The following is a 24136-nucleotide window of genomic DNA, read 5'->3' as shown; positions in this document are numbered from 1 at the left end:
TTTTGATAAAATTATAGCCCCTCACTCTTCTCAAATAAATCTCTTCTCTCTCAAATTTAATCCTATTCTCAAGCTCACTCTACATCCAAATAAAATAAACAAAGGTGACGTCAAACACTTTGATGTTTGCTCCTTTTACTTTCTAAATTTAGACCTTTTTACCCCTCCATCACCACCATTTGTTAGAGAAGTCCCAGATCCCTCAAACAACAACAGTTTTCTTGAGGTCTGCTGTGCCTTGTTTCGGCATTGAGCTCTCTGTGGATTAAATTTCTCTCTCCTTTCTTCATTTTTTTTTCTTTATTCTTATCATCAGTCAAAACCTGCTGTTTTAAACATATATTTGAAGGGGTTATCTCTCAGCAACTTGCCTTGAAGAGAAGTACTCTGCTGTTAAATTGACCCACATAACACACTACCCATTTACCTGGAACAAAAAGGATTTTATTTATTATTAATTTTTTAAGATTTTATTTATTAATTCATAAGAGAAAGACAGAGAGGCAGAGACATGGGCAGAAGAGAAGCAGATTCCCTTCAGGGAAGCCTGATGTGGGACCTGATCCCAGGACCCTGGGACCATGATCTGAGCCAAAGGCTCAACCACTGGGCCACCCAGGTGTCCAGAGAAAAGAATTTGAAATGTGAATCTCAGTGCCCTTAATCATGTTGTAGGTGATATTTTCCAAATTTTAACTGTTATCTATGTGGGGTCTGTTCTATAACCCTGTTTTAGCTATACAGTAATCCTGCAACTGTAATCGCAACAATTTATTGAGTATGCACATGTAATATGTGCATGAATAATAATTAAGTATGTTTATATATAGATAATAGCAATTATCCATTCTATGTTACCCATTAGGCTAAGTCTCTCATGGCAATTAATTCATGTAAAGTTCACATCAACCCTGAAGCATAAGTACTATCCCCATTTTACACATATAGAAACCAAGGACTGCACAGATTAAATGATTTGTTCTTACTCACATAGCCAGTAAGTGGGAGAGCTGGTATTTCACTTAAGGCTTTTCTGACTCCAAAGTCCCACGTAACGTTACAACCCTGATCTGAAGGAATTCTTGGCCAACTGACCAGACAAGGGCAGTAAACTTATTGCCAAGGCTCGGCATTACAATATGTGGTACTCTTTCAGGAAACTCATTTTTTTTCCCCAAGCAATAATCTGAATGTGTTTCATTTCTCTCAGTGTCTCTTATTCTTCTGGAGCAAAAAAGTTCTGTGTACAAGCTAGACATTTCTACCCTTCCTTGGCTGTGGCGGTAACATTAGTCTTGATTGGCTGTGGCTCATTTTACACTATTTGCTGCTGAGATGTTCACCCTTTCAGCTTACTTAAGGTCATTGATAGAATAAATTTTCATCAATCTATAGTGATGTAGCTCCTAATTAGAAATAAGATAGAAAATTGCAAGTCTGCTTCTAGAGAACATTAAAGGTTACATTCTCATGAGTCTAAATTATTTACGTGTTTTTATGAGCACATTACTTATGATTAAGAATAGTTTCAACTGTACTTTACTGCAAAATTTTAACAAATGATTGGTTGTTACAGTATTTGGCACAAGTTTGTTAGTTTCCCTATAATTTCCTAAAGATTTTTCAGTTGTTTCTATTTTTTATATGTATTTTTTCACCCTCAGGGTTATGTTTCACACTTTTAAAAGATTGGTTTTGTGTTTTTTTTGTTTTCCCTACACTCTGCAAGCAAGGTTGCTCTTTTGTCACCCCTGGGTATATGTGCATCTCTTCAAAATTTTCTGAATTCTCAGCTCACTGAAAGGAACCCATGCCCTTATTTTCACCTCTAGGTCAGAACCATCCTCCTCAAAGTCTGGAAGTCTCTCCTCTGACTTCATCAGTGCAGTAAGCAAGGCCAGGGCAAAAGGAAAATGTAGAGTTTCCTGATGGAAAAGCGAGAAGAAAAATGCCATTAAAGGTATTAAAATGTAAAGTTTGTTCTTTCCTTCGTTATCTGTCAATACATGATGGTGCTTTTTATTTACCACTTAATTTTATTCTAATTAAAGAAAAATTAAAAATTTAAATTGTCAGCATGAATTCTGTTGTTCTTTATATTGTTCAATGCCAGTGTTAAATGCAAATAAAAGTGTTGAGCTTATACATGGAATTGCCAAAATTACACAATTTGTATTTCCTAACTCATGCATACAAAATGTATTTCATTCTTACCAGAACAGTGGAAATGCTGCACACGACTAACTCAACTGTATGTTATTGTTGTTTTCTCCACTTCTTGCTACATATGTATTCTACTAGCATTCTCTACCTTCTGCTTACTGATAAATAAGGAAAAACTGAAAGGAAAAGGAACCTTGGGTTGCCCTATCTTTTCCTTTCCTTCTGTGTCATCATGTTCAGAATAAGTTGTTGGCTAATGTAAGGAGGTAATATGAGTAAAAAAAAGGATATAATAAAATGCTTTGGTCATCGGTGTTACTTAGAACACTGTTGTCCTTTCTATGTTTGAAGCAAATTTAGGTTCAAATGTCTTGTACGGTCTCTCTAAAGGTTGTCAGTGCCTCTGCTTATCCAGACATAGAGGTAAACATGCTTAACTTGTACTCTTGAGCCTTGCCGAACTGCCCCACATTGTGAGTTCACTGGAATTCTGTGCTCGTGGGGCAGCATGTCTGCTATATGTAAATGAGGCAAAAACATCCATGTTACATGTCTTCCCTTTGCCTGCATCCATGATGCATTCTCATACTTCATTTATAAAATACAAGGTCAAAGATGACTTTATTAAAAAAATTCAAGGTGTTGACAGCATAGGACACCTGGGAGGTTCAGTGGTTGAGCATCTGCCTTCGACTCAGATCATGATCCCGGGGTCCTGGGATGGAGTCCCAAGTCAGGGTCCCCACAGGAAGCCTGCTTCTCCCCCTGCCTATGTCTCTGCTTCCCTCTCTGTGTCTCTCATAAATAAACAAACAAATATTTTTTAAAATAAAAAAAAAAAGATGGTAACAGCCGAGCATTAAGCCAAGGGCAGGGCCCTTCTGAGTGCAGGTACTATGTGAAAATGCCTCTCAGGTGGCCCTCCCAAGAATCCCCCTTAATACTAGCCACTTAGCCTCAGTGACGAATTTTTACTGGCTGGCTCTGCATCTGTGTCTGTTCTGAAAGGACAATGGCATCTTGTTTAGTTTGCTCTTAAGATACTCTTTTGCAAGGTCACCTTTAACCCAAATGACACCTTTGTGAAACTAGAAAAAGTTATCTCCTTTTCTAGGCAGACCAAATTCCATGATAAAGCAAATAACTAATTCATTCCCACCAAATGCCATGGTTGTGAACTCTTTTGAAGGATATTACTTGAACACTTATATACATCAACTTTACTATTTTTTTCACTAATATTTATAGAATGTTAAAGCCAACTATTAGCATAGGGAGAGACCATTATTGTTGTGGCCCTGCCTCCTGCAACATCTCAACATCCTGCATTCTTTCACAGAGACTTTCCTTTTCTGCTGTCCTGCCCCTTATATGACACCCACTTTTATTGTTCCTGGTCTTTGTAATCTGTAAACAACTAAGGTACCTCCTAATGCTATTACAATCTGTTGGCTAAACTGGCCTTGGAACCCTTTAGAAATCGGCTACCACAATTTCTACTCCTCTATTGCCCACCATTATTGTCATAAAACCATCGCTGAAGTCTTCCTGTTGTTAGCACTGACAGTTTGTCTGAGTTTGTCTCAGTCTTGAGTTTTCCTAGTTTTACCAGTGTCGTGGACATTCCTCCTCCTGCCCAAGTTGGTGTGGTAGTAGTTGCTGCTGCAAAAGCATTGCTGATACCAACTTCGTTGGAATTTAGAATGTGGCCTGCCTCTGGTATTTGCAGTCCTTCTCTTAGTCAAGAGTAAATTCAGAGACAAAATCATTTAGAAAGGAAGAGAAAAAGTTTCCTGCAGAAATGCAAGAGAGTCAGACATTAAGAAGATTGGCTCACCAAATAAAGAGCACAACAAGCATTTAAAAAAGGAAAAAACCCACAAAATGTACAAGGTTACCAAGTGTACATTGTGTTTATAGAGAAATAATTTCATATGATTATCATATTCAGAAAGATTCTCATATCTTCAGGCTTCACCATAGTAAAAATTAGGGACATAGTTTTCTTTACTAAGAAGTTCAGGTTAAATAGACATTCAAGATTTCATTTATTTTGAAGACCAGAATCCAAGAACATGACCTTAATGTTAAGTGCATAGTAATACTCAAAGTAAACTGTCAGCTTTTGCTTCTATACCTTTCAGAATTAGTGTTCTTTGGAGCAATGCAGAATATTCAATACATATAAACATTAAAAATAGAAATACCACATGATCCAATAATTTCATTACTGGTATTTACCCAAAGAAAACAAAAACACTAATTCAAAAAGATATATGTACCCTTATGTTAGTTGCAGTATTATTTATAATAGCCAAGATATGGAAGCAACTAGGTTTCCATCCATAGATGAATGGATATGGAAGATGTGGTTTTGTAATTTAAATCATGACTATAGTAGTCAAATTAGAAGTGCGAACCTGTGCATTAAATTAAGCTGGGAAGTAATTGATTCATTGAATAGACAATTCTTTCCATACAGTAGAGTAGAATGACCAGGTGTTAGGGTAGATTATTCAGATAATTCTTTGTTTTGATCATTTCTAGAGATAAAATGAAACACAAATTATAAATGGAGGTCATGTTTGGAGCGTTCAATCAATATGACCAGATTTTGCTTAGAAAAATGTTTTTTAACAGTAGTAGGTGCTGACAGTGAAGTGTAGGCATTTTAAGAAAACCCATTAAAATCTATCTGAATTTTTGCATTTAAGCCAACACCAGTTGATTTATATCACTTGTAATGGATTCATGGTACTCATTATTCTCAGAACAAATTAATTTAACCTATACTCCACATGGCCTCTACTTACCTTTCCAGCCTGTCTCATGTATAATCCTTCACGTTCTGGGATCCAGTTGTTCTGAACTGCCTATGGGCCTCCAGATGTGTTGACCTCTCTTTGACCCTTAGCCTGACTCCTTCCCTGCTGCCCATCCTTTCTTCCATTTTTTTCACTTAAATTGATGAGGAACATTGCCTCACACAAACTTGGTTCACTCCTCTTGGATACCATCCCTGGCCACCAATATTCCTATTTACCACACTTCAAGTGTTCATTATTATATATATATATTTTTTTTTCTACTTCTGTAGCTATAAACTCCTTGAAAGAAGGAGCTGTCTCTAAGTCATCTTTTTTCTTTGCATCTTCTAAATTAATCTCCGTGTAAAATAGAGCTTTTAAATATATGTGAGTAAAAACTATAAGGAAAACATTTTCTCTGGATAGAGCTATAATGCAGAAACTGGCTCAGAGAATGTCTATTGTAGCTCTTTTTCCTGCCACAAATGGATCATATGATATATAAGTCATTCCTCTATATATTTTTGGGAGTTCTAAATGGAGAATCCTAATATTAGTCATGCATAACTTACAAAATTCCTGTGAACATGGAAGTATTAAAAATAAAAAAGTAAGAAAGTTTAAAAAACAGTAAGAGGAATAGTACTAACTTCAACCTGGACCTCTGACCCCGTATATCACAAGGGACAAGGACAGATCCTGACATATCTAAGTGTTCAATATGTGTTAGTTCATGTCCCTCCTATGTCATCTCACAGTTAATGCATTTAGAGAGGGAGGTGTTGAACTTGTAATGATTATAGTTGGTCTAAAAATCTCAGTTACAAGGAGCTCATTTTATATGAAGGCTTTTTCAAGGATAAACTTTAAGAGGTGTCTCCCTAACAAAATTGCCACAACCAAGCAGCATTAAGTTCAAAGATCTTTGAATAACTATCTAGCATTCTTATACACATACAAAGTATTTGAGGGGGGAAAGTTGGTTGTTTTTGTTTTTGGGTTTTTTTTTTTCCCCCTTGGCTCGGCATGTTTCTTTTGGTAAAGCAAAATATTTTATGGCTCTAGGTTTACTCTGTAGCTGGCAGAGCTAGTGGAACATTATCATGCTTGATGAACACTACTTCTCCTGCTCAAACAAATGTATATCAAAATGAAAGTAAGTGGAGAGATTACTGCTTTTTAGATTAGTGTCTATTATCAATAAGCAGAGAGTTTCAGTGCTTTTAGTTAATGTGATTTCTTTGCCATTAAGGATAATTTATTGTTTCTATTGTATGAATAGTTGTCAAATCTTTATACAATGAGTCAGATAATTCTTTGCACAATATTAGTAGCTCTGTAAAAATGAGATTTGAAATGTATCGAATGGGGGACTACCTTTTAACATTTCGTCTCAGAGAAGATGCTTGCTGCTTGAACATTTGATACAGATATAATCAGATAATATCTACATGCGGCTAGAGTGCCCAGTAGCTATTTACATGTGGCTGCCATCTTGTTGATTGATCACACATGATCTACATGAATTAATGAATCTGATATGACCAAATTGGTCATGTCACCATTATTACAATGTCAAACTGAGTCCAAAAAATCAAAGTGTTTGATTCTGAATTTGGCTACACACAAGCTTTTCTGTCATTGAGTGAGGTCAATGGAATGTGTTAGTATGTCTGTGGGGGTGGTGGAGTCAGGGTGGTGAGACCACAGAGATGCAACAGAACTGCAGCCATGCAGACCATGGCATCATCTCCTGACTAACCCCTGGTAAGGATGGCCCAGGCAAGGGCAGGGGTCAGAGAGATCAAGAAAGAGTGATAGATTGTTATCTCAGAAGGCTGCCTAGAGACTAAGGAATAGATGATGCAAAGATGCTAACAAACAGGATCTATCACAGAGCTAAATTTCCCCATCAAGCTTCTGGGTCACCAGAAGAGTTAGCAAAAGCAAGGCAAACCACAATCTTATAAAAAAAAAAAAAAAATACTGGACACCTGGATAGCTCAGTGGTTGAGCATCTGCCTTCAGCTCAGGGCATGATCCCAGAGTCCCAGGATAGAGGTCTGCATCAGACTTCCCACAGGGAGCTTGCTTCTCCCTCTGCCTATGTCCCTGTCTCCGTGTGTGTCTTTCATGAATAAAATAAATAAATCTTTAAAAACTTGACATGGCTCGACCCATTGTATGGATCCCTTAATAGAAAACACAAGTTTGAGAGCCAGGTAGCAGTCTTAGAAACAGGGCTAGAGCTTCATATATCTTAAGGTAGAAAATCAAAATATAAAATTCAAAACAGAGCATAAAGAAAAGTTGACTTGATGTTTCACGATTGGAACTATAAACAATGGTTTCTTAAATAGTCCTTGACCAAGAAAAGTTTCCCCAGGGACCAGAGTTTAGATGAATATATCTAGATGTAAGGCTTACAGAAATACAGGGAACCAGGCAGCACATACACAATGCTGAAGATGCATTGTCAGAAGTTTGCTGATAAATGTTTACCATTTGTAACATTTGCTGATTTCTATAGTGTAAATAGCCTATTGTGGCTTGTTCCAAGCTACCGTCATGTCATCAACTTGCCTACAAAAACTCCTAGGAATGTTAACAGTTGGTTCTTGTGAAGCAGTAAAAACTAGTTGCAGCGTGCCACTGTTGCATGGATGAGTCTATATCAGACTCAATTTATCAAAGAATTTATTAAACTTAAAAATAAAAGTATAAATTATTTTAAAACAATATTTTATTTGCTTATTTTTATTTATGTATTTATTTATTTTTTTTCTCATTCAGTAAATATTTACTAAGTACCTTCAGAGCTTGTGCTGGCCATTACTCAAGTCCAATAGAGCATCTGTTCTGGAAGCTCATGACTATATTGTATACAAGGCATATAGTCCCTGAATTATTTTAAATTATGGATAGCTAACAATTTAACCAGAAAATTCTTGTACCACAAATCCTTTTCTACTCATTCCTTTGCACATAGAATCTAATTCCACTCTCTATCAGAACTGGAATTAGTACTTACTTGACTTCACTCAGGGCCTGATCTGTCATAAATATTCAATAAATCACTAGTGAATATACCAGGTTTCTTTACTTGGGAGCCTAATAAATGCAACTGGTGTCCAAATAACATCCAGCTGTTTGTAAATTTACTTTGTATATTTGTAAATGTGCATTTTTTGCAGAAAGAGCCAGTCATGCTCATATTGCAATTAAGTGAAAAATATATTTTTCTTTTTATATTATCTCTCCTCCATAGCATAAAAGCTGCAAGTATTCCATTTTCTGAATTCTCAAAGCATTATATTTGTGATTTATTGTAACCTCAGTGCTTTGGAGTGATGTGGTCCTGTCTTTTTTTCTCCAGGATATCCTCTTACTTCCTGAAGAGTAGTTTCCATGTCTTATTGCCTCTGAGATCTTAATCCTCAGTGTTTATTATCAGTTTATTTTTTATTATTGTAGGTGAGCCTGATACACTGTGTGTCTTCAATATCTTTACAAAATTGATATAAAACTGCAAATTTTACTATACTCTAATAATTAACTAAAAAATAAAATATATATTGAGTAAGTATGGCTCTGTCTGGTAGACATTTGCTTTCTCAGAATTTTCATTGCTTCAATTTATGTTAATATTGGTGATGGGGGGTATCCCTAGGTGGCTCAGCAGTTTAGCACCTGCCTTCAGCCCAGGGCATGATCCTGGAGTCCCGGGATCGAGTTCCACGTCTGGCTCCTTGCATGGAGCCTGCTTCTCCCTCTGCTTGTGCCTCTCTCTCTCTCTCTTTCTCTGTGTCTCTCATGAATAAATAAATAAAATATTTTAAAAAAATATATTGGTGATGGTATTCACATTCTGCTTGAAACATTTCAATGGTGACATATCCAGGTTGTTATTAATATAAATTGCTTAAGGAAATTGCATAAGAGAAAGTTACTGAGAACAAATTGAAAATTATGACAAAGTGATCAGTGGACTTATTTGTATAGATTTGAGCCAGGAATTCAGTGAGTCTGTTACAGTGGAGACCCTATCCTTACACTGATATGATCAGACTGACTTTACCAAAAGAATACAGGTCACTAGCAAGAGAAAAGCTCTAGTCTTCAGAGTCTTTCTGTGGCTCCACACACCATCTCTGCAATGTTATTGAACTTTTACAGATTGATATAACCTCTTGGCCAGAAAAGCACCTTCCTGTTATAGATTGGGATATTATTTAAGGGCTTACTTTTTATACTGGTCATTTTCATATAGCTCTTCCAACTAAACCAAAGAGAAGAGTTAATATCTATATATCATATATGACATTTTCCTTGAAGAGGTGATAATGGAAGGCGGAGGTATTAAAGAACCCTTCATATTACAATTCTGTGCTTATTTTGTGAAAGGTTAGAGCCACATTTAGATCCTGAAGCCCTGGATTTCAATTTTAATTTAAGCATTCTTTCCCAGTGACCTTTCCCTTTTACTGCAAAAAAGACAGTGTTCAGTTTGACACTTTTGTTCTTTAAAATCTACCCGCTTCCTTGACTTTTAAGTAAGAACTGAGAGAGCCTATCAGAGTCTGTCATAAGGCAGGCATTTTTTCCCCCTCGAGGGCTTTTGCGTTCTCTTTATTGGAACAGGCATTATTCAGCCTAAAGCAAGGAAGACCTAAGAGCAGTCTTTAAGGAAGTTGGATTGTTAATAGAGAGAAAACAGGGAAACACTGCCTTGTCAGTGATGTGGGATCTGTAACCTCTAGCTCCCTACTCCTTTCAAAGCCTGTCAAGTATCATCATCAGCTTATTAAGCAGAGGGGTTGATAAAAATTGATGTTAATTTTAATCGACTCCTATTCATTTCTCCAAGGGGTGGAGAATGACAAATTATTCAGTAATAGTTACAGCATGTATCAAAAATTTATTTTTTCCAAGATACTGGGACACTCCAGCAATTTAATGATATACACCATTAGTTCTAAGTCAGACTGGATGAAAGTTGAACCCTTCAGCACAGCTACTAGACTACCTAGTTAGAACCTATCTAATAATAATAACTAAATATGTCATAGTTTGGGTTATATAATGTATTTTACAAATGCCCTCTACAAAATACCATAAAACTAAAAAGTAAATCCCAAAGTTTTAACAATATTAAGACATTTGTTGAGTACAAAAATGACCCAATACAATACTAATCAAGAGATACATAATAAACCTTATAGACATGGCAGCTGCCATCAGAGAACCAATAAAACAAATAATGTAGTTGAAAATTGAAAAAGAAATAATCTCCCAGAAGTTTGTTTGTCTGAACCATTGTTCCCAATTGGCTTAGTTATGTTTTGTTTAAGAGAAGGTTTTTGGGGGCACCTGGTGGCTCACTCAGTTGGGTGTTGGACTCTTTTGTTCCAGCTCAGATCATGATCAGGGTTATGAGATCGAACCCCGCATCAGACTCCCTGCACTCTCTCTCTCTCTCTCTCTCTCTCTCAATCTCTCCCCCACCTCCCTCCTTCTCAAGTAAATAAATAAATAAAACCTTTTTAAAAAAGAGGGAGAAGGTTGTTTGGCTAAAACACTTTTATGAATGGAAAATATATTCTCTTACATTTAAAAAACAGAAAGAAAAGGAAAAAAGAAAAGGAACACCACCACCAACAAAAAAAAAAACCCCAAAAACTTATGAAGTGTTTTCCCTGTAGTAGTGATTGTCTAGTACTCAGTAAATATTCTTCCTCTCTCTTACTCTCCTTTTCCTCTTTGGCTTTGACAAATATTCAGTCAGCACCTGGTTTGCTCCAGGCATATTGTTAGTTAAACAAATATTTCAAATATTTTACCTGGACTTATGGAGCTACTACCAAGTTGAGATGGGATGCGGAGACTTCTTTACAACTAAAATATACTTGCTTGATTGAAATAATTAATATTAAATCTCATTATAAAGATTTAAAATGGAACAATAGGGAAGTAATGAATTCTGCATTTAGATTTGGTCAAGTCTCTATAAAGATTTATTCACTCATGTGTTCAGAGAGATATCTGAGAATGCTCCATCTCATCAAGGCTTATTTCCCAATAAGACTTAGTTGATGCTTTATCTCTACTCACCTTCTCATCCCTCTATATCCACAAACCCCACTATCATCTGCAATGTGTTTCTTCCCTTAACAATTTAACTACATCAATCTTTAAAAGTTCACTTCAAGTCTCATTAAGACTTCCTTGAAGCCCACAAAAAATGCTACCTCCATCTTTATGATTTCCTCTTAGAGCAAATAAAATCTCACACTGATTTTCTAGTTGCTTTTCTCCCCAACTAGATGAGAAACTGAGTAGAAACTGAGAGCTACGAGCTTTTGGTGCAGCTCTGTAGAGTCTCTTAGTTCTTCTTACAAGAAATTTAGCAGTTGATAACTGTGTACAATTAGTTTCTTTCCCTGAGAGTTTGACAGCTGCCTAATAATCTCTATTCTTTTCTTCCCTCTTCCCAGTCCTTACGTCACATGAGCATATTCTCTTATGGACTGTAAATAGTAAGATTTCTAACCAATTAAAGAGTTTTGTATATTTTATTTTTCATGAGAAGATAAACCAAGAAAAAGAATTGGAACATACTGGTGGTCATATTACCAACCAAAGGTATGGTCTTATTCTTTTGTAACTTAAATGCTTTAGGAACATTTTAGTAGAATTCATTCTCAGAGATAATGGGACTTGTTCTCAATTCAATAAGGTTCTTTGAGTGTAAGGGGTAAAAGAATGGCTTCAAAGAAATGTGATCCATACATAGAAAATGCTGATTATATAAAGTCACCAGACATCATAGGGGCATACTGATTTGCCAGAGGAGACTGAAACTTCCCCTTTCTGATGTATTTTTCCATTTGTTATTTTGACTTTGAATCATTCTCTTTCTGAAGCACAGGAAGACAAATTGCAAAGGATTTATAAAAGAATAGAATTGACTTCAGATCTCTTCCTTGCCTAAATTTGCAAGTCTTTGTAATGATCTTGTTTTAAAGTAGATGCACATTCATTCTGCTAAGAGAAACCACAACATACTTTGATACTATGTCCTTCCTGCAGTTATTTGCTTCCTTAAGGAGAAAGTAAGAAAGGTTTTTCAGACTTGAAATATGTGGATTTAGTGGATTGGTTGATTATAGAGCCTTTACCTCCCCCCTTTCTTCTGCCTACACTGAGCACAAAGAAATTTCCTTAGACGTTTAGGAGAAAAATGATACTTCCCCTGGGTTGTCCTTGAGCTAACAGCTGCAGACTTCAGATTTTCAATATAACTCAGGCAGCAGCACATGTGAGGAAATAGGTCCTAAACTCACTTAAAAGTTCAAAGGCTATGATAGAAAAGCGTGCCCATATTGAGTAACTTCTGAAGAGGCTGAACCTATACTAAAGTAACAAGGTGAAGTGTTGGCAAATATTAGGAGGTTAGGGTGAAAGGCTCAATAAAGGTCTTCCATAGAAGTTGGCCAAAAGAGAGATGAGTTAGATAAGGTCAAAGAAAAAAAGAATTCATCAGCAGGAAACATACACAGTGATCACAAATCAAAGTAAACATAGAAATTTCTGAGTGATATGTCAGCTGACTTTTTCCCCTTAAAGTGTTAAAAATGTACAGATATATAAATAGAAATAAAATCTTTTTAAAAGTCATGTAACAATTATCTACGTGTGTTCAATTTGTATATGATTCAGGACTGTTCTGGTCTAGGTGAAGCCATCAAGACCATGGTGCAGCTTTGACGTTGGATTCAGATCTTAGGGCTGCCTTATAAGTGAGACTCCCTTGTCAACATTTTTGGCCCACTACTTAGACAATACAATCCCTCAAATGTAGAATGAACCTATCATATCAAATTTCAGTATGTCATCTAATAACATATGTTCAGTTTAATAAGGGTTGTTTATTTTTCACAGCCCTCCAGGGTACACTGATTATCTTGCCATGTTTCTGTGAATTATAAAAAAATGAACATATTTTAAATTCTCTTCCCACATTAGAGAAATTAAACCTCGAAAAGTATTGAGGAAGTCCCAAATTTGTTCTTCATATAACCTCTAGAATGATCTCTCTAAAAGGGCATATCTTATCACATTCTTATTAACAATATCTTCCATTCTCATTTTCCTGTAAGGATTAAGGGAAGTGATGAATGTGAAAGTTCCAGTACAATGCCATGCACAAAGCAGTTCTCAATAAATACTGATCCCTCTGGCTTTCTCTCCTTGGCTTGAATGACAATATGAAGACTAGATCAAATCCTGCTCATCACAATACTCAGAAAGGATGCATAAAATGTAACAAATTCCTTTTAAATATATAGCTGAATCCTTAAGAAAGTAAGAGAAAAAAGAGGAAAATCATAGAGAGGGAATCAAAAACACAATGATAAATGTGAACTGGTACTGGGATTATAATGAGGTGGCAGACAATGAGAATTTTCTATTAGAAAAAAATATATATACGATTTGGAGTTTAATGTCACCCAGGAACAGGAATGAGGTCTTTGGTTTAAAAGATCTAGGGAGCAAAACTCCAAACCATTGCATAAAACATTGGTTTTATGTCTTACAGCTCACATAAGGATGACATGCTCAGAATAAATGTGGACTGAAAGTAAAAATAAATCTTTATCTTGACACAAGAAGACCACCAAGAAGCTTGACTCCCTTGACCTGACTCTCAGATGAATAAATAAATCTATCAAGAAAACTAAATATTAACACAATATTAATTAAAAATTCAATGGAAAGTAAAACAGCATAATAGGCACAGAAAAAGAAATAGAAGAGCTAAAGATAGATTTGAGGAAATTATCCAGAATGCAGCACAGAGAGATAGAACAATAAAACATGTAAATAGAGTTTAAAAGACATAGAAGATAGAATATATCTCTCCAACATTTGTAATAGGAGTTGCCAAATAACAGAATTAATGGAGAACAAGTAAATATTTAAGGTGAAAATAAATTAAAAAATTCCAGAGTAGAAGAAATAGGGAAATCACAGAGTCCAAAATATATTTGGAAATCACAATGAGTACCAAATTAGGTAAGTATAATAAATCCACCTTTAAGCAAATACAGAAGTGAGTCTAGAAATCACAGAAGAAAAATCATGGAAGCAAATAGAAAGAAAAGACATGAAAATTGGGCTACAACTAACTCCTTTAAAAAGGAAGAAGATAGAAAAATAATATATTCAGTGTTTGAGAAAAAAATAGCCAGTAACTCAGAATTCTACATTCTGATAAATAAGCATTTAAGATCAATAGTAGAATGAATGATTTCAAACACACAGTAACTGAGCATCCTCTCCAACAGATTTTCAAAAACATACCTTCTAAAAGAAATAACTTCCGTGAGAAAAAAATACAAAAACAAAAACAAAATACCTCACCCAGAAAGAAGTACAGACTTATTGAGATGAATGGTACACAAATAAATTATTAAATATATAGATGCATTAAAATTTAAACATTAATAACAAAAACTAATTGAGTTTAAAAAATAATGTAAGTAAAATGCTATGTAGTAAAGATGTTAAAATTAATATGAGCAAAGAAAAATTTTGAATACTTATAGTTAGAACAGAGATCAAACAACATGAATATCATAACCACCTTAATGGCAACACTATGGGTGAAAAAAGTAACTGATTAAAGGAAAAGGTGGGGCAGCCCTGGAGGCGCAGCGGTTTAGCGCCACCTGCAGCCCAGGGCGTGATCCTGGAGACCCGGAATCGAGTCCCACGTCAGGCTCTCTGTGTGGTGCCTGCTTCTCCCTCTGCCTGTGTCTCTGCCTCACTCTCTCTCTCTCTCTCTCTCTGTCTCTATGAATAAATAAAATAAAATCTTTAAAAAAAATAAAATAAAATAAAGGAAAAGGTGAAAGCCTGACTAGTTCTATAACAAAGAATTGAATCAGTCAGTAATAATGTCTATACATTAGGCCCAAATACCACACAAATGCTGAATTCAGACTTAAATTCTACAAATAATATAAGAACAAGATTGCTCAATATTATTATTTTTTAAAGATTTTATTTATTTATTCATGACAGAGAGAGAGGCAGAGCCACAGGCAGAGGGAGAAGCAGGCTCCACACAGGGAGCCTAACGTGGGACTCAATCCTGGGTCTCCATGATCACATCCTGGTGCCAAAGATGGCACTAAACCTCTGGGCCACCGGGGCTGCCCTTAATATTATTTTTTAAAAGATTTTATGAATGTATTCATTAGAGAGAGAGAAAGCATACACATGGTGGGGAGGACCAGAGAGGGAAAGAGAGGGATAAATAGACTCTATGCTGAGCATGGAACCTAACTGGGACTCCATCCCAGGACCCTGGGTCATGACCCCAGCCAAAACCAAGAGTTGGAGGCTTAACCAACCATGCCCCCCAGGCGCCTCTATACAATGTTATCTAAGCTTTTTCAGAAATTAGAAATTGAAGAAATACTTCCCAATTTATTTTACAATTAAAGTATTATCTGATACTACATCAAATAGATTATGAGAAAGGCAAATTATAAGCACATCTTTTAAACCTAAATGAAAAAATCACTAAATAAAATTCACAACTGTTCAAAGCAGATTCAGTGATATACCCATAAACTTTCACCATAATGGGACTGTGTTTTTGAAAGAATGCAAGTGTTTTAGCATAAAACATTTAGTTATGCAATTTTCCTTCTTAACATATTAAATGTCAAAATTAGCACGTTTATAGAATCAAACATTAATATAATTCAACAGCGATTAATGAAAAATCTCACCAATTTAGTAACAGAAGGAAACTTCCTTGACTTAACACCCTACAATGGTGAAATATTACAGTTTCACTTAAAATCATTTTAAAATTCCATCTAAAATTCAATTTTATCAAAGAACTTTTACAGGGTTGAAAAAGAAAGAAAAATATTTTCTTATTTTTTAGAGCCATAAGATTGTCTTCCTAGAATATACAAGAAAAGTGGCTGGTGTATTCAGGACAGACCATGCCAAAATATGCACCTTAGCATATTAAATATGTTAAGCTGAGGAATTTGAGAAAACAGCAGAAGCAGAAACTTCACTTTGACTTCCCTATACACAAGATTCTCTTCTGAAACAGGTCATAAAACCCTCAGGTGAAAAGTGCCCTCCTGATACTCAGAGGAAAGGACCATTCTTATCTCTGAAGACAAAGGACCCCAAGCAGAATCCCTACAAACAGGGATTCCCTGATTTTACTACACTCAATTCATACTCTTTGATCTATCTTATTTCTATATGACTGTCCATTCTTCTTCATCAAGCTTAGCATAAAAGTAGTCAGGCCTAACTATTTCTTTGGGTTCTCATTTCCTTCTGGAGGCTCCTGAGCCACATAAAACTTACATTAAATAAATTTTCATGTTTTTCTCTTGTTCATCTTTTTTAGTTTAATTTTAGACCCAGCCAGAACCTTAAGAAGGTCAAGAAACATTTGTTTCTCTTCTATAGACAATCAGAATTGATCAAAGAATCAAGCAAAGTTGTTGGATAAAGGAACAATATGAAAATCAATTAGTTGCCTATGTACCCATATGTACAAATATTTAGAAGATATACTGGTTTAAAATATAAAAATAGAATTAAAAATGGAAACAAAAGAATAATGCTCCTAGAATTAAATTTTTAAAAAATGTATAAAACTTTTATGAAATAATTCAGAAAACATTGAGATATTAAAAAGACCTAAAATACTTGGATAAATGTCAATCGAGAGGACAATCCACTATCAAAAATATAAAATTTTTCTAAAATAGATAAATTTAAACATTTAATACATTTTCATCAAAATTCCAACAAGTTTTATTATAGCTCAATATAAGCAAAACCCAATAATTCACAAGGAAGATTAACTGGACAAGAATAGCTAGAGCATGCTAATGACTAATAAGGGACCCTTGTACAAGGAGATAGGTGTTTACTACCCTTCCACGATAATAAGAGAGTATGGTACTGATAAAAGAATAAACAAATACGGTAACAGGGACTGATAAATAAATAAAAATAATTCAGAGTATGGAACTGACCTTTTCATTTATGGAAACATGGTATATGAGAGGACTGAACTAGAAAATCAGTAGATAAAAATTTGAACCATACAACAAATGGTCCCAGTAACGTTGGTTTTCCACATAAAAAGAAAAAATGTAATATCAGATTCATATCTCATTTCATATGTTAAAGATCAGATGAAGTACAGATTTACATCTTAAAATCAAAAGTTTTTGGAGGTATATATATGAAGACATATTTATGACAGAAGAGTAAGGAAGAATTTCTTTAAGAAGATGCAAAAAGGCCAAACCACAAGCAAAATGTTGATAAATGTACCTGCATGAAATATTTTTAGGAAAAAAAGGACAAACTTTAGAAACAAGCTACAGAACCAGTAAAGTTTCATTTGTGCAACATACATATCTGAGAAAATACTAGTTGTCAGCCTAGAAATCAACATAAAAGAGAGGGAGAAAGAGAAAAATGATTAAAGACTATTAATAGACATTTCTCAGAAGAGGAGTGCAAATGGCCAAAAAAATGTATGGAAAGAGGTTCAGTCTCATTAGTAATCAGATAAATGCAATTGTAAGCCAAAATGAGATAGAATTTGAGATATTTCAGGTTGAAAACATGCTGTAGCACAAAACACTAAAGGCTATGAAGATGTGAAGTTATTGGCAGCTCTCATACACCACTCAAGAGAATGTAAATTGATAAAACTACCTGATAGAAAACACTTTTGCAGTATCTAATAAAATAAAGAGGTGTATTTTCTATATTCCAGCAATTCCTCTACATGTATTTATCCTAGAGAAATTCTTACATGTAAGTAAATATTCATATGCATTATAGAGTTAGAAGACAGAGCAAGTCTTTAATGTCAGCTGAATTAAATATGTGTTAATTTCTTCTCAAAGATAAAAAGTCTCTACTGAGGTTTCTTAAAGGACTATTTTCATTTTGAATTACAATAACTGACTCTCTTTAGAGGAAAAAAAATAGAGGACAAAAAATGATGACTAGCAATATGAGAAACTCCAATATTTGGCTGAATACTCCCCAAGCAAAGTGAAATACATCTAATTAAAAGGAAGAATCAAATGGATTGTTTGATATATCGTAACTCAACCAACTATGATATATATACACTACATCTATACATAGGTATACTCATATTTCAGTAAGTTCTTTGTTCTTATATAGAGAGTACTTATGCAATTCAAGAAATATTTATGGGATGGGGAATTTCAAGGTCAAGATAGTGGATTGATCATACATAACTACTTTTACTTGAATCCTAGATCTCACTAAAAAAACCATGAGATTCTTTTAAAAATTCATAGATCCATAATGAGAAGGAGAAAAGGGAAGGAAGTAGTAAAAGAAAATGTTCAAAACTGGGGAAAACGTAGAGAAGTAATAACTAACCTACCAGATTCAAGGAAGCTTATTCCTAAACCAGCAAAGAAAAAGCTGAGATTCAACCCAATTTTAATCATAAAATCTTCAAAAAATTCAAGAATTAAACAGAGGGTTAAACAGGATGATAGAATAAAATATGTTTGGGAAACAGATTCCTGCACCCTATTTCATTTATTTTATGAATGTCGCCTGGAAGGGCACTCTGAAGAGGATGAAAGAGAAAAGATTTGATATGGGGACAAAGAGCTCAGCTGTATGTTTGGGTACAATACCAAAAAGAGAGGATTAAGTTGCTCTATATATTCTGATTATTGAAAGTTCTCTTCCTTGACTCAGACTCCCAGAATACTATAGAATTTTATTATACTACATTCAGAAAATTGGAGAAATATGATCAATCCAAAGAGACCAAAAAATAAAAAAATAAACAAAAAGCAAAGAGACCTAAAGTTTTTGACACAGTGCTATTTAAAAAATGTCCCACATGATTGCTATGTGCTAAAACTAAATATGGTGGGATCCATCCATATGTTCATAGCTTGCAATCAATTATTTAGTTCTCCACTCTGAACATAGGCAGACAGCCAAAGATTACTGCCAATATGAATATCAGAAACCAGAAAAATAGGTAAAATTAAGAGAAATGGAGATTATTTAGGAAGAAAAAATGTTGACTTACATTTTATGTGTGTGTGTGTGAATGTTTGATTTATTTATATAGATATATATCTAAGCTTATATAGTTGTATGTATATATATATGTAGTTGTGTATATGTAGTTGTGTACAACCTTCATTAATCTCTCTAGAAGAATAAAAATAGATATTATATCCATTAAACAAGAAAATGGTACTAAAAAATAAGATATTCAGAAAACAAAATGGCCCCTTAGAAATTAAAGGCCTGTAGCAATAATAATAATTTTTCATTACAAGATCTGAAAAATATAATTGAAGAGCTCTCCTAGATTTTGAATCAAAAAATAAAAAAAAAAATAGGGCAGCCCGGTGACTCAGCGATTTAACACTGCCTTCAGCCCAGGGTGTGATCCTGGAGACCAGGGATCGAGTCCCACATTGGGCTCCCTGCATGGGACCTGCTTCTCCCTCTGTCTGTCTGTCTGTCTGTCTCTTTCTCTCTCTCTGTCTCTCATGAATAATAAATAAAATCTTAAAAAAATAAAAAAATAAAAAATAGACAAGAAGAATATGATATCCAAGATGGGTGCCAACATTCTGAGTACTCCTCTTAGTGAAATGCAGTCGAATTCCCCTCCTCTTGCATCTAGGCTGTATGTAGTGACTACTTCGATAAACAGAATATGACAGATATGACATGGAAAGAAAAGATTGTCAGAGCTTGCTTACATTCTATTAACTTCGTTACTAGTGGTCTGTCCCTAAGGGGAGAAATTAATGCAATGTACCTGGTCTAATGTCCTAGACCCCTGCGGACATGAATTAATAGTATTTGTGAAGAGAATGAGGCCTTACCTATTGGAAGCCCCTAGCAGGATGTTCTCTAACTAAAGGATTATTTAGAGTATTAAAAAATAACAAAACAAAACAAAATCTATGAGGCGTAGCTTCTTGGAGAATGCCCCATAAACCATACAACTCTTTGGGGTATAAATGGGCTAAAATTGAAATAGCAGTTTTAGTACTTTGGAAATCATTCAGAGATATATAACAAAATGAGGATATATTCATAAAAATGATTAAACTTCAGATACAAACAGAATGAATCTGCAGTATTCTTGCCGAAGACTGTTCCCAGGTAGAGATCAAATCTTTTATTCTACATGAGAGGTGCACTTCCGATGCAGGAAAGAATGATTAGAAGAAGTGCCCTCGATACCCCAGATCTCTACATTATATAAGACTCTCAATTGCTGGTATTCTTGACACAATTAGTAAAGCTTAATATCGGGTAAGGGCTTTAATTTATGTTAGTCTCATTTGTCAACTTGATCTTGTGTGTTAGTTCAAGGTACTGTGCTGTTTCCAGGCCCAGCCCGTAAGACATGGAAGCTTCTCCTTCTTGTCCCTTGAAGTGCTGTCAGTAGACCATGTTGCCGGTCTAACTCCCCTCCCAGTGAATCTGAGTTCAGTGACTGCTCTACCAATGGAATGTGGTGAAAATGATAATGTGGTAAATTCTGGGCCCAGGCCTTTAGAGATTAAAAGCATTCTCTTCCTATCTCTTGAAACCTTCTCCCTAGGAGCCCTGAAGCACCATACCAGGAATCTGACTACCCTGACATTGCCTATTTGAGGAGTCAGGGGCAGGCAGACTGGTGCGGAGTCTGAACTAAGCTCGGCCCTCATCCTTGCCCAGCAAGCTGTCAAGTTATATGATGATGCCTTGGCTCATTCATGCCATCCCTCAGGTGAGTTCCAGCAAATGATCTCAGTCGACGCCACAGAAATAAGAAGAATTGTCTGCTAAGGCCTGCCTGAACTTCCAATCCTCCAAATCATAAGATATGATCAAGTTGCTGTTTTTGCCACTAAGTTTTGGCAAAATTTGTTATAGAGCAAAAGATAGCCAACTCAAGGGGTAAAATAAAAGGAAAGGACAATCCAGGGGTAAACATGTAAGAGTTCTGTGCTGCATGTTAACTAGCTAGAATTTAAATAAATGAATAAAATAGAAGTTAAAAAGAAAAAAAATACAATAAAAATATTTGACCCCCTCTGATGGCAGGGATTAGTATGTGTGTGTTTGGACTTCATCTAAGTGTATAATAAAATAATAAACCGGGGATCCCTGGGTGGCTCAGCGGTTTACCACCTGCCTTTGGCCCAGGTCATGGTTCAGGAGTCTCAGGATCGAATTCTGCATTGGGCTCCCAGCATGGAGCTTGCTTCTCCCTCTGCCTGTGTCTCTGCCTCTCTCTCTCTATGTCTCTCATGAATAAATAAATAAAATCTAAATAAGTAAACAAATAAATAAATAAAATAATAATAAAATAAAATAAAATAATAAACCATAGGGCACCTGGGTGGCTCAAATAATTGGACATCAGACTCTTGGTTTTGGCTCAGATCCTGGTCTCTGGACCATGGGAATGAGCCCCACCTTGGGATTCCTGCTCAGCCCAAGTCCCCTTGTCCCTTTCCCTCTGCTCCTCCCCTGCACCTGTGTGTGTTCACACATGCTCTCTCTCTCTCTCTCAAATAAATAAATGAATAAATAAACTCTTTAATATTGTTTTAAAAATAATAAAAAGTAAACCATTTTTAAAAAAATAAGAGTTCCAGAAGGGGACAATAGGAAAACAGATGGAAGGTAATCAGTGAAAAGTTTAATAAAATTTTCCCAGAACTGCAGAATACACATTTCCAGATTGAAAATGCCCACCAAGTGCCCAACATGATGAATAAAATTAGAATTACATTAAGGCACACCAGTGTGAAATTATTTTAGTACACCGAGGGAAAAAGATACCTCAATTTCTTGAAAAGGACAAAAACAAAAAATAAAAACAATAAAAATGTCACACACAAAGGATGAGTATTAACATGGCCCCTGATTTCTCAACAATGAAGAAATGCTTTAAAGATTCTAATGGAAAATTATTTTTAACCCAGATTACATGCCAGCCAAGTTATCAATCAAAAGTGAGAGCAGATTAAAGTCATTTTAGCATGCAAGTTCTCAAAAATATGCATTTTGTCAGAAAATCTTTATTGAGGAAATATTCAAAAGTCCTTGGATATTTATGAGAAAGGGATGAGATGATGAGAGTTAGGGTTAAAATTACACACTTTTTCTTGAAATAAAATTGTATATTTTATAATATTTGTATGCAAATTCCAGTTCTGTTACAAACCAGCTGTGTGATATAGAACTTGAATAGAACTTGATTAACTTCTCTGAGTTTCCATATTCTCATTAATAAAATGGAAATATCTATTTCAATTTTTATAAAGAAAAATGACAATGTATAAAATGTACAGTTCAGTAACTATCATTTGATAGTCATTTGATACACCTTTAATAGGCATTTAATAGGAAAATTATTTTTTCTTTCCTTGATTCTTTTATTTATTCATCCTGCCTTATTAAGTGGAAACATTATTGATAACATTTATTGAAGAGAATTCAGTAGCTTCTAAATTGAGGAAAATAAATAGAGACACAAAGCTGATCCTTGAAAATTAATGGCTAAGGGGACAATATATTTAAGAAGAAAATAAAAAATTCTTGAGAGAATTTCCTGCTTCGATATGAGTAGCAGAGCAATATTAATGATGAACTTAACAACTATAGTATCTGAAAATAAGCTAAAACATTCCTGTCTGTCACAAGTTATAAAGGAAGCCTGAGGCATCTCATGAGTGAGAAGAAGATAATAAACCACTGTTTTCACACAAAAAAAAGTGATAAAAGTTAAAGATGGTAATACAGTAGACAGTTGTTTTTTGATTTTTATTTCTTATAAAATTTGCTTTAGCTATTGCCCTTTATGTTTAAAATGTGGCCTGAAAATTCAAGTCATATATAGGATGTATATGTATATATACACATCACATCTATATCTTTAAACAGTTAAATTTATTTCATTTTAAAAGAGAAGAGTGTGTGCAGTATTAAGTTGTTTATCCTTATATCTGAGGTAATTCTAACTACAGAGTCTGTAGTAAACACCAATCACTTGAAAGAAACTACCATTCAAAGAAAAGGCAGATGGAGCACAGTTTCTCTATGACTTGACCTGAGGCATCCATCCTTTTTAAAATTACAAGAAAAATATCTTTAAGAAGAATTTTTTTAAAGATTTTATTTATTTATTTATTTATTTATTTATTTATTTATTTATTTATTTATTTATGAGAGACCCAGAGAGAGAGGCAGAGACATAGGCAGAGACATAGGCAGAGGGAGAAGCCGGCTCCCCATAGGGAGCGCAACACAGAACTCGATCCCAGGACTCTGGGATCACACCCTGAGCCAAATGCAGAGGCTCAACCACTGAGCCACCCAGGCATCCCAAGAAGAAAGAATTATCATGGGAAACTCATTGTAAAGTGTATCTTCTAGAAGGTGGCCTGAGGACATAGCTATTGAGAAATGTATTACTAAGAAATCCCTGAAAGAGATTATAACATTTTGTTTGTTTTGAAGTATTCCTCATTAAACAGAATCACAAAGGCTGAGAGGAATCTTAGTGGAAAAGTGACATAGTCAATCTTCCTGACTCCTGGAAAGTCAAAAGTAAACAACATAAACCCTAGAGTTCTAATGCAAACTCTTGAGGGAACTCTTCCCTTTGCTAAAACCTTCACTCAGGAAAAGTTACTTTAAAATTTGTAAGTCATCTTGGGACTCTCTCTTTCTCCCCAGACACCACCTGCTTTCCTTCCAAAGACATATTTCCATGATCAAATAGGCACACGAGCCAAAGTTGGAAAGAAGTTTAGAGACTATAAAAAACCCTGTATTTTCTCGAGTATCACTAGATAGTAAACATATAAAGCTCACTCCCACCTCCAGATCTTCAAGTATGTCATTTCTTCTATAGAATCTCTTCCTTTTTCGCTTGTTCTGGACAAATTCTTCTCAGAGTTCTGGGTCCTGGACAAGCTTCAAGTTCATTATCAAGCCTTGCATGAGTAATTGTTATATTCTCTTGTAATTTTCCTTAAAACACTTCAGTTGAGGCATTGATTGAAACACACACA

General features: G+C 35.0%; 1 long non-coding RNA gene across 1 annotated transcript; it reads right to left on the bottom strand.

Moving 5' to 3' along the window:
- Positions 1–1816: 1816 nt before the first annotated feature.
- LOC119877267 lies at positions 1817–4710 on the bottom strand. The gene is made up of 3 exons (XR_005373813.1): positions 4584–4710; positions 3679–3956; positions 1817–1925 (listed from the first exon to the last, which is right to left on the bottom strand). It is a non-coding gene; the product is annotated as an uncharacterized LOC119877267 (long non-coding RNA).
- Between the last annotated feature and the right edge of the window lie 19426 nt (positions 4711–24136).

Source organism: Canis lupus, chromosome 19, assembly GCF_011100685.1.
Source record: "Canis lupus familiaris isolate Mischka breed German Shepherd chromosome 19, alternate assembly UU_Cfam_GSD_1.0, whole genome shotgun sequence".
Taxonomy (NCBI): Eukaryota; Metazoa; Chordata; class Mammalia; order Carnivora; family Canidae; genus Canis; species Canis lupus.
Note: the sequence above shows the minus strand (reverse complement) of the source record. Positions and strands in the feature narration are given on the sequence as shown.